This window comes from Neopelma chrysocephalum, unplaced genomic scaffold (genome assembly GCF_003984885.1).
Source record: "Neopelma chrysocephalum unplaced genomic scaffold, ASM398488v2 Primary Assembly neopelma1_45, whole genome shotgun sequence".
Taxonomy (NCBI): Eukaryota; Metazoa; Chordata; class Aves; order Passeriformes; family Pipridae; genus Neopelma; species Neopelma chrysocephalum.
Genome location: NW_020897704.1, coordinates 4,635,171 through 4,647,203, shown reverse-complemented (window position 1 = coordinate 4,647,203; position 12,033 = coordinate 4,635,171).

The following is a 12,033-nucleotide window of genomic DNA, read 5'->3' as shown; positions in this document are numbered from 1 at the left end:
CTTCCTGGAGCAAACTACAGTGCTTTCTAGCTTTGGAAACACCTGAGGGAAGTGGGAAAGAGCAGAAGCTGGTGTGGGACCACAAAGTGAAAGAAAACCAGGATAAACACAAAATTGCAGAATCTTTGAATATCGGTCACAGCCAGAAGAGGTGTCTGTTTCAGTGTCTAAACCTGACTAGCCAGAATCTAGTTTTACATATGTTGACTGCAAAGCAGCACCGCAACATTTCTGCACACTTCTTGCTCTGTTGTAAAGTGCTAGTTGGTAGGGAATACCAAGCAGCCACATCTTACTTCTTGCAGCACAGAGGAAAGGTGTTAGGTTGGTTTGGAAATATGTATGTGTGCTGATCTTAAGTCAAAACCATTTGGGGCTGCTAAACTGATTTCTGCTGAATGTAAGTAAAATGTGAGATAAAATGGAATAAGCAGCAGGAACAAGTCATAAGTCAAAGGGCAGCATTTCTTATTGCAACTTGTTTTCATGGGCTAAATAAAACAGAACAGTAATATTAGGAATATAAAGGGAAATGAAAGAATTAATAGTGGTGTCTCAGAAAAATACATTTTTTTAAAATATATTTTGGAAGATTGAGTCATAAAAACAACCACTCATGAGAATCATCAAGGCAGAATTATCTGTTTTCCATGGTTTTATTGGAGGGTGAATCAGTCTTTAGAGAAAAGTATGGAGGGCCTGGCACATGGTATAACAGGACCAGGACATTACATCCCACAGAAAGGTAAAAGCAGGAGATAAAGGGGGTGGGAAGGGATCCTATTTTTCTGTCAAAGTTGCCAAAGGATAGAGAAGAAGATTGTTCAGGTTTGTATCTTAAAAAAATATTATTATTTCCAGGATCTCGGTGAACTTGCTATAATTAGATGTATAATACAAAATCAGCAAAATATAGATTCACAACTAAAATATTAAACAGCAGATGGCAAATTTGTCCCAGGACCCTTGCTGTGTGCACTAGGATTCTAGCAATTTCTAAAATTCTTTACTTAACATAAAAATAGTAGTAAATCCAACAAGAACCAAGAAGAAAGCATAAAACTGTGGATAGTGATATGCTTTACCACTAATTTGAGCAGAACTAAATGTTCTAAAAGTGCAATTAATTATTGCTTTATACCTTATGCAAACATGAACATCTCAGAAAGAAAGGTGTAAAAACACAGCTTTTTGAATGTGGCATGGTTTACATTGTGTAAATGACATTATTTGGGCCAATAAATTCTTGAAATGTTGGACTCCTATCTGTTGTCTTACCAACATATGTGATCTGATCAGCTTTTTTACTGTTGCAGAGACCATGTTGTTCCCACTCTATCACAATGGGGCCTACTGGTATGGGCACTGTAGACCCAGTGACTTGCAAGACCATGGGCAGGTGCTACATTGCTGAACAGAAATATTTTTGCTTTAGGAAGGAGATTGGCTGTGAAAGAGGTCATCAGTTAGCCATGAAGCGTGTTCTCAATACTCCATTACTTCTGGGCACTTTGAGAATGGACTCTGATGAAGTGCTCTGGCAGGAGCCCAACTTGGACCCACTTTTTGAGGTTGCTTCACCATTTGACCTGCATACTGCCCTATACACCTTCACACCTACATAAGAAATGTAGGTGTCCTGTAGGTCTTATGTGTTAGTGTGCGCATTTTAACTGAAAGTAACACAAGAATTCATATAATTTCTTTCTAATTTTCTTTGGAGAAGTATTGTTGGTTTGACTGCTTCCACATTCAGCATTTCTGAGCAACAACTTAGTTGTCTAACAGGTATCCCATACGTCTTAAAGGCTTCCACTGTAAGGAATTGGCTTGTGTGAACCTCTGAGACAGCAAGGCCATGGGAAAGCAGCAGTGTCTTTGTATGTGCTAAAACTGGCTAGTAAACAGGAGGTTGGCATTAGCAAAACAAAGGCAACTGAAGAGCCACCTGTGTAAACAAAGGAAGGGAGTAGAGGTGATATCACCACTTAAGTACCAATAATGAGCTCAATTCCTGCAATATGTATGAACCAATTATGGAATGTATATTAAGCTGTAGACAATATGCAATAAATGAAGTTTGCTGATTCTCACATTGAGCGTCTTCATTCTTCCCTCGTCACGACATTCCACCATTCCCATGTGACTAAATAAGTCAAGGTGTCTTAATTAGAAACCTATTTTTAGACAATCAAAAAAAGACCTGAATATTTCAGAAAAAAAATGCCTGTGTTCAACCAGAGGCAGGTAGTGCATTAGAAAGAGAAAATGGCCTAATTCCTTGAATTTTAATTTAAAAAATAAATAAATAAAATCATCCCAACTAACATTTTTAAGCTGCGCAAAGTTTGGGGAGCTTAATTATTTTCATGCAGCTTTAACTGAGACAAGAAGCCAGATTGCTGGAGTAGAAGATTCCTTTCACATCCTTCTTGAACCAAATGCAATCATAAAACAGAAAGACACAACATCCAACTACTAGGAATAATTGCAGATGATTACTATTTACAGAGTATTCATCAGCATACACTTCATCAAGATTGTTACCACAGCTTTCACTTGGAATAAGAGATTGAATTGTGGTATTTCTGATGACACAAATCCAGTTACAAGCCTTTATCTTGCTGCAAACAAATGTCTTGTGTTCTGCCTTATTTTCTTTTTCTACATTCCGCTAAGTATTTGTTTTATAGGCTACTTTCTCCTTGCGTTCATTCAGTCTCACACTATAGTTTTCTTCTATATTTCTACTATATTTGTCTGCAAATATCTGCAGATGTCTCTGTATTACCAAGATGACACTAGTGTTTGTAATACCTCTCAGACCGATACTGTTTTACTGTTAAAGCATTTTTTGTCTTTTTTCTGTCATTAACATCTTTTTTAGGTAACAACATGGACCTGAAAATCCTTGCCAAACAATAGTCCTCATGTCTATGTCTACTGAAATGAACTATATAATTAAAGAGGAACTACATTCTCTTAAGAGAAAAATACTTAGTGCTGATGGCATGGTACCCACTAGACATTCTCCCATCCTAAGTCATTGCCATTAATCATTACACATTTTACTTTAAAATAGCTTGTAATAAGAAGTAATGTCAAGATGTTGAAATCTCTCTTGATTTCTATTAATGTCAGAAGGAGCATTTTGTGAGATCTTCTTAAATGGTTCCTCAGCACCTAAAAAATGCAGCTATATTTTTACATCAAATAAGTCTATGTACTTCCACATGTATAGTAATACACATGTTAATATACTGGTAGTCCTGTCATCTTCCCCGAATAGAGTAAGTACAACAAAAGCACAATTCTAGGGTGTGCTTGCTGAACCAGGAAAGAAGTAGCAATCCAGTGAAGGAGATTTTCACGGGGAAAATGATACGACTGAGTGTAAGATGAGATTCTAGCTACAGGCAGACGCCCATGAATAGTCATTGAAAAGGGAAGCAGGCAGCAGGTATGTGAGTGCAGGGTCAGTAAAAGTGGGGGCTGAGCAGCAAAATTTGGGAAGAGCAAGCAGAGGAAAGCAGCAAATAACACTTATTGATGAGGGCTCTTCCAGGCAAAAGGATCTGGTATGAGCAGGAGACCAGAAAGTCTGGTACTGAACAGCAACTGAGTGGTACCTTGAAAATGCCTGGTCCCTTTGAGCAGTGACCCTCTTCACCCTTCCTGAAGCTGTTATATGTGGAAGGGCTAAGACAAAAGGAACTGAGATCACAGGACATTCATCTAGCCAGCTCACCCATTAAAGGTTTTACAAAAATATTACAAGAGCAGAAATGAGAAGCCACACACTTATTGAAATTCTCAGGTGCTAATTTATAAAGTACCCTCTATTATTGTGTTGCTCACCGATTTTTTTACCCTCTTTTTGCCAGTCAGCTACCCATGAAGAGCCTTTCTATACTTCTTAATCAATCTAATGAAGTTTGTCTCAGCTTGTAGTTTGCAAACAGTTTGTGTTCAGAAAGACAGAATAGCAGTCCACAAACAAAGTCAGGTGCCAACCTCAAACATATGGAAAGAGGTAAATGCACACAAAACAGTGGGAAATCAAGTAAAAAAAAATCATATTTCAAGGTTTAGTCAACTTTTATTTGATGGCAAATGAAAACATCTGTCGTAAATGATTTTGCCTGGGCAATCTACAGGTACTAAAGGACAACTGAAAAATTGTAATCCTTTTAAAAAATAAATAAATGAAAGAGGGTTCTCATTTTGGTTATTGCTAAAAAAATATTAAAAATCATTTTTTCCCCCTCTTTTGAAAAACTAATTCTGAAACTGCTTATACTTCTATTTTATAAAATGTGTAAATATATATTTATTCAAATGTTCAAGCCCCGGAAAAAGTTCCGATTTATTTATTCAACTATTTTCAAACTCAACCCAAATCCTTTCTTTTGTTTAGTCCTCTGCATCACTACAGAATAACATGAAGCATTAGAGTTTTGTTACTCAGAGCAAAACCTCTCTTCTTCTGTAAAGTCAGAGCAATCTCTTTTCTTTAAAAAAAGGACTGTCTTGTGGAATAACATCTTCTGATGCCATTTAACTGCAGCTACATTTTTCCTATTCTGGGAGCACATACTGCTACAGTGGTTAACAGAATTTTTGTCCACTACAAGACAATAAACATAGTAGATGTGGAGTCACAAGACCCAGAGACCTCTACCAATTAAAGGTCAAAATCTGTCTCACTTCACAGAATGCAGCATTTGAGCATGAGGTCTTATATATATTTGTCATCTTGTTCAGTCAGAAAGATATGACAACAAATAGCTGGTCAAAAGCTGTCAGGGCCAAACTAAGCTTGATAGAGCGCCCTAGGTCACCTCTCTGATTCCAACAGCAGAAATGGCCCTGCTGTCAGCTTGTATTTTAGTCAAATAGTATGTGGCACACTGTAGAACCGTATTCCAACCCTAATTGCTTCTTTGACCTTCTTGTTAACCAAACATTTTGATTAGAAATATGTACCGTGCCATCATGTTCCACGGTATTGTAACAGCTGCCTCTTAACAGATTTATGGTATTGCATGTCCTCTCACCTCACACCCAGAGGAATCACAATTAAGGCTGTATTAGAGTTTTTGTATGAAGGAAGTGAAAATGCAAGAAGATAATAAAGTATTCTATATAAACAAGTGCATACCCCAGAGAATCTTCACATTTCAGTGTCCTTTTGGTAAAACAGGAACAGATTTAATTTTTGTCATAGTTTTCAAGGAGGTTTTTTTAACATTGATTTGGCCTGCAGCTAGGCAAGTAAAAAAAGTGATCAGGTAAACATTTCAGAACATTCCAGTCAAATGATTATTTCTCACTTTTATGAAAAACTGAAACTCCCCTGCACAATTTTTAGCACATCCAAAGAAGTAGATATGGAATAAAGAAGTCACTCGTTACTGCTTTGGAATTCTGAGACATGATTTACTCATTAGTCCAGTGAACACAATTGCAGAGAAAGCTTGAACTAGTAAAATGTTCTGAACTTGTCCAAACAGTCTCAGCAGGCCCAAAGGGGGACTGCAAAGCACTAAGTCCTGATCTCCAACAGACTGCTTCCACAGCAAGTTTGAAACAATCAAATCTTTCATGTTCCTCTCTTCCAAATTTTCTGTTTAACAGATCTTTCTTTGTCTCCATTTTTACACACATATCCATTTTACTTTCTCTTTTTTTTTCCCCCCACTTAGCATTTTCTTTTATTTTCCTTTTTATATAATTTTTCTCTAAAGCAGAAGTAGACGTCTTTTCATACAATTTATAAGTTTCCACCCACCCATTTCTTTCCTTTTTCCGTTCCCCAGATAGCATTAGGCTACTTACAGTATAATAATTTTAAAGTAATAACAACACTATACTGCTACACTTTTTTTTAAATGGGAAAATAAGCTGTTCTCTTTCTGTGTATGCAATAACAAGTGTGTTAATGCAGAAAACTTAAAACCTTTATTACAATTTTGTCTTTACTCACCTTCTGGATTAAAAAAAAACAAAACAAACATCAGTTTTGGCATAATTGTGTTAGAAGGTAAGGTTTACAATTTAAAATCAGCCTTTTAAGTTTCTTCATTTATTACAGAATGTACAGACAAGAAATGTATTTGAGCAACCCCAATTCTCAAAACACACATGTGATAGCTTTTGGCAGCCAGCAAGTAAGACTAAAGATCTATTACTCTGAAATTTCTCAAGTTTTTTACATGTTTTTCTGTTATTCCAAAATTTTTCTTTAACACTTATTACCAGCTGCATTTTGTAGACATGGTCCTATTCTGTTTGGCCATGCTGTTGTGAATAGTTTTGAAAGCATCTGTTCAACAGAATGCATGTTTCATTTTGCACATGTACGTAAGAGAATAATGGAAGAAAATCTATTTACACCTGGAGTGGCAAGGGTAAGAAGCCTAACAGATTTTTCCCTCTTCAGCCTGAATGTAAGTAAAGCATTTGGCCACAGAGGTGTAAACCTCCAGTGTTGCATACCCATGGAAGAATTCTTCAAATTCCTATGTTTATAACTATGGCAGCACCCTCATGGGAGAGACCTGGGCCAGTTTTTCTGCAGGCCACCCACACCCCAGGAAGAGTTGCAAAAAGCTGTTAGATGCTGCTGGAAGCAGAACTATTGCACTGTTGTGGTCCAAATATGCAACTCTCTGTTTGCTATGGTGACCTCATTATCCCATGCACAGCAAGGAAAATATTTTAGCAAGCCTGTTTCAGAACCACTGGGGAATATTTTACTAATTTCCTTTGTGCAAAGTGTTTACCTCCGTGCCTTCATAAATTGCTTTCCTGGCCCCAGCAACTTTTGCAATTTTAATGAAGGAGATTCTATCTATCTATCTATCTATCTATCTATCTGTCTTGTGTTGTCTTTTTGCAGATCCCAAAGCAGAAAAATTAAGAACCAGTAAACACTTTGGTTATTTCCCTTTTCTAAAAAGCTTATGATATTGCAATGTTCTTTTGCTTGTGACTTAACAAATTATAAACATCAAAAGTAAAGCTATGGAAAATAGCCCTTGCTATCACCGCCTGTATAGGGGCATGACACTCATTTTCATAATCGCAATGTTAAGATAGGAAAAGTTAGACATTATTTAAATTAAAAAACCTCAGAGCAAGGCCTTGATTCTGAAAACAGACTTTCAGACATATTTAACTTTACACATCTATTTAGTCTCAGAGTAAAATCACACTGAAACCATCAATTTTCTATAAATAGAAATCTGATGTACCTCAAAACCACCTTATTGTAGTAAAATAAGCAAAAACCCAATAATCTAAATTTTTTTACTTGAGCATTGCTATTGAATACAAGCTATTTCAGCATTTCAGAAGTGACTAGTGCAATTAAAAACACTTTAAGGTCTATAATTTTGGATTGAGTGGGACACAATATAGATCAATTAAAAGGTGAGATGGCAAATGGAAGAAAGTATATGGGCACACAACATCATGTTAGTGCTGAAGTAAGGCCTGGACAATCCTAAGTCTCCCTTCACGGAATTTCTCAACTATCAGAATGGGAATAAGTAATACCAATTATGCTTGTGAAGGCAGAACAGAACTAGAGGGAACTGAAGGTGCTGCTAGTTCAGAAATACATGCAGGCAAGATCCACTGTGATTACTGAAGGTACATGAATGCACACAGAAGTGCAGTTAAATTGTAGATAACAGTTCCAGCGTGCTTACAGAGCGTAATGGTACATGGAAGCACTCCCTTGGGTCTCTCTATCTGCCTAAGCTTGGTCCAGGGTAACCAGTGCACAGGCCCATGTTCTGTATCTGCTGTTCGTTCAGCAGACACTTCACTGGACATAAGAAAAGATGAAGCCACTTGGCCATATGACAACATAGATACCTAGAGAGACCAATAGGAACTTGGACCATTTGTAGGATAAACAGGTAACACATCAGCATTAGAAGAGATTTCTGTTAACTTAAAAGAAACTAGAATCATTATACTGCAAAGTAGAAAGGCTCTATGGAGCTTATTTTAACCCTTGTCCAGAAACTTTTAACAACCGGTGATTACTCAAGATGAAATATTAGTACTAAAGTGTCTGTAATTTAAGCAGTTGTAGTTGCATGTGCAAATTCTGGCAAAATTTTACCAAGTTCCTTATTTGGTATTTCCTTACTCTAGAGTTTACTTACATTTTATTAAAGAAAAGTCACAGAAACTGTCTTGGCTAAAGACCAAGTCATCCTCATATGGAAAGCACGCAAAAATATTCTAGATGTAAGAGTTTTATTTCCTAATTATTAACATGTTATATTGCATGTCAATTAAATGATCAGGATAGCTTATGTTTTAAAACTTGCTAGTTAAGGTATATTTACAAGTGTAATGTCCGGGGGAAATCACTGTACATAAAAATTACCATCATAAGAGAACCCGAGTTGTCTTGTTAATGCTAAAATGCATTGTGGTGGGAATGACACACTGAAGAACCATTGTTTTAATAGTCTTTAATCCTGGTCATTTGTCAATACACTGAAGTTACTTAATGAACTGTCCTTTTTTAAATATTACTCCAATACAAAATGAACATGCTGCGCATAAAATGAAATTCACTCTTGTGTAGATTAAAAGAAAATTAACATAAGCTTTGACATGCAGCTTGTTAAGAACTTACAATCATTGCCCGAATAATAAAATCACTGGGTTTGTACCACCTTGTTTAAGATGGTGTGGTTTGTAAAAGGAATACCTTAGAGAATAGCAGGATAAGGGAAGCAATCTACTACCCTACAACAGTGAAATCAAGAAGTATTATCTACACAAAGCCATCGTACACATGATGCTTTCTAAAGAATTGAAAAGTATCTTCCTTCCTTTGAAAGTATAGAAAGCAATTCTTATCGTCTATAACCAGTTCAAATCTTTCACTTGGATGCAATGTCAATTTGAATACAAATTTGGTTTCTGTCTTGGGTAAAATTCTACATGACTTAGAAAAGACAGCAATTAAATCTGCTTGCACTTTCACAATTCAAGAAATGGCTGTGTCAGAATAATAAATGCCAAAATAATAATTTCTTTACAAAGTAATTGTAACACTGAAGCTGTAATAGGAAATGGGAGTAAATAGCCTTTATTTGACAAAATATCTCCCTGTTGGCTTCTCAGCCAGATCTCACCGTTCAACTGTTATTCTCCATTTGCACTTGTTTTCTAACACCAGTCACAGTCCACTGTTTTGCCCCCCAAACAATTTATTCACCAGGGTTCTATCACCTTTCCTCACCCACTATACCTTTGTTGTGCCTGACTTACTCACAACAACCAAATTGATGTAGCCCCTAATAGAATCTAGGCAGTAATCTGGGCATTAGTAGTCACACGTGTGTAACCACCCGATTGACTGTGTCCGTCCGCCGAAAGCAGATGTCTCTAGTCAATTGATCCCAACATAGAAATAAGATACTCATTTCACATTAATCACATCCAAATCACTGGGGCATCTCAGTCAAGCCAGTCAGTTACTTCAATCAAAATAAGACTACAAAAAAAATTTCATGTAATCACTAGATTATAGAAAAAGAACGTTTTTTCATACAGAGGCCAGGTGGTGTATGTCTCATTTGAATAGGTAGAAAATTTTCTTTTTAATATTTAACTCCAATATTTTTAATTACTTTTCACAGAAGACTAAATTTATTGCGATTATTTCCTGCTTTTATTACTGTGCACATTTACATATGCAATGAACGAAGAAAATTGCTGCAGGTGGAGTTCCAACTTAAAGTTCTTCCTCCTTGGCAACCTGAGCAAAAGTGTTTTACAACAAAAGAAGTTGCACAGTCCATGCCTTGCCCTGACCCCTCGTCAGCTAGAGCCTGAAATTGGGTAGAATAAGGCACACTCAAACCTGCCCCTTTCACTGCTTCCATCAGATTACTAAAACTAGAGTAAACTGAATTTGAAAAATGTTGAACATTGAGAATTAAGAAATTATTATTCACAGCTTATTAGCAGACTACAGAAGTATATTCTTCTGCATATTGATGTACTTTTTCATATTAATAACAGTTCACTAAGCCTCTCAGTGAAACACACATTTTCTGTGTTCTGTATAATAAAATAATAAAATGTTAACATATAATAATATGTATAATATATATAATAAAATAATAAATATGGTGATATGATAATATATAATATAATGATATAATAATTCTAAACTAATAAAATAGTTCTGTACTGCATCTAAGCAGTATTGCGTTAAAAACAGGCTCAGCTAGCATTCAATTAAATATTTATTCCATCACTTATGCTTATTTGTATTTGATGTATATACTAATAATTGACAACTATGTTCATTTTTTAATGCAAGAAAAAATTGACTTTAATTAAAGGACAGAGTAGTTCACTGCTTTACATATTTTCCTTTTAGCCCTCTGGTAAATGAATGTTAATTAGTGTATGAAAGTATAGGATATCATAACATGGACCTTTAATCCATTTTCAGAAATGAATATTAGTTCAATGGCAAGATCAGCTGCAGTAAAATTCTTGTAAATCATCTAAACTAGTGAACGAAATCTGTTCATTAATCCTTCCTGACAGGTTAATTTCATTCCATATCCATGTTGTCAAGTTAGAACACGGAACAAATAATCAAAAACCTTTAAATCAAATATACCAAATCAAGACTAATTGAATATGTTTCAAGTATGCCAACAATAAATATATTTTTCAAAATTTAATAGGAAAGCTTGTTAAACTATAAAAATGCATGCCCTGCTAAGTCTGTGAGGGCAGGAAAAATGTTGGCACAGGAGGCTGGTTAACTGCATTCCCTGAATGTGTGACAATGTTCATAATGGGAATACATATACATCTTCATATGCAAATGCTGTGTGTATATCAAACAGCTATGTAAAGTATTGAAGTAAAATACAATTGTTTCATGAAAAGCTTTTGAATTTCATATTCTGTGTAATTACACTATTTTACAGAATCACGCATTTCTGACCAGACCATTAATTCACCTAGAATTTGGAATGTCTTTCCAAGGAAATGGGACTGACTTTCATATTACACTGAAGATTAATGAATATTAGTAAATTGAATAGGGCATGCATTTCCTAGTATTTTATCTCCATTCTTAGATCTAGTGTAAAAAATGTTTTTCTACTTAATCACTCGTGACAAGAGAAACTTAAGAAAATTCACTCAAAGGCCTGCTCAAGACATTTGCCAAATATTCCCAGCTTTGCTTATATTATGCTGAATTTACTAGTATTAGTAATGACCTCAGTACTATTGCTAGATGAGAATTGTCAACCACCATATGGAAACAAATATTAGATGGAGCAGTTTTAAATAAAGATTCTCAAATCTAAGGGTCTACACGAACGCCTGTCAGCTGAGATATGGAGCTTTATTCTGTTGCCCACACATAGTCCTGCAACCTGGAAATATGGTACTGCAACAGCTCATACACTGCAAGTTCTTCTAGTTGCAAAGCAGTCAAGTTACTACAGTTTGGACTCTGTTGTCACCACTGCAACTCTGCTCACCCTACTCATATGCTACAGGACAGTACCCTTCAGTGAGGACATGGCCAGAGGTGGACTCACCTGTGTCACTTGATTTGTACCCAACAACAGAGCTGCTGTGCCTCTCCTGCTCCTCAACAGATAAAGCCTGTGTATCTTAATTCCGTTACTAACTTCATCCTCATATTTTAAATTACTTAAATTGATGGGTTTGTATTGTTGGCAGAAGCATCTCATTTAACTGGACTAGCACCTGCTGTGGTCCTATTTCACTTGGGCAGGTAACAAATTCTTGGCTCCTTACAGATTGTGCACCTTTTTTCCCAAGTCATATCACAAATCTGAATGTGATGAGGCACCCAAGACACTGAGTAACACCAGGCCTCAGGGAACTGACAGGTATGACATGGGATCTATAGAAAGCCTTCTGGAGCCTTCTGGAGTGGCAAATGGAAAACAGGAAAGATACCTCAAGGGAACCCAACCTGCTCTATATATGTAG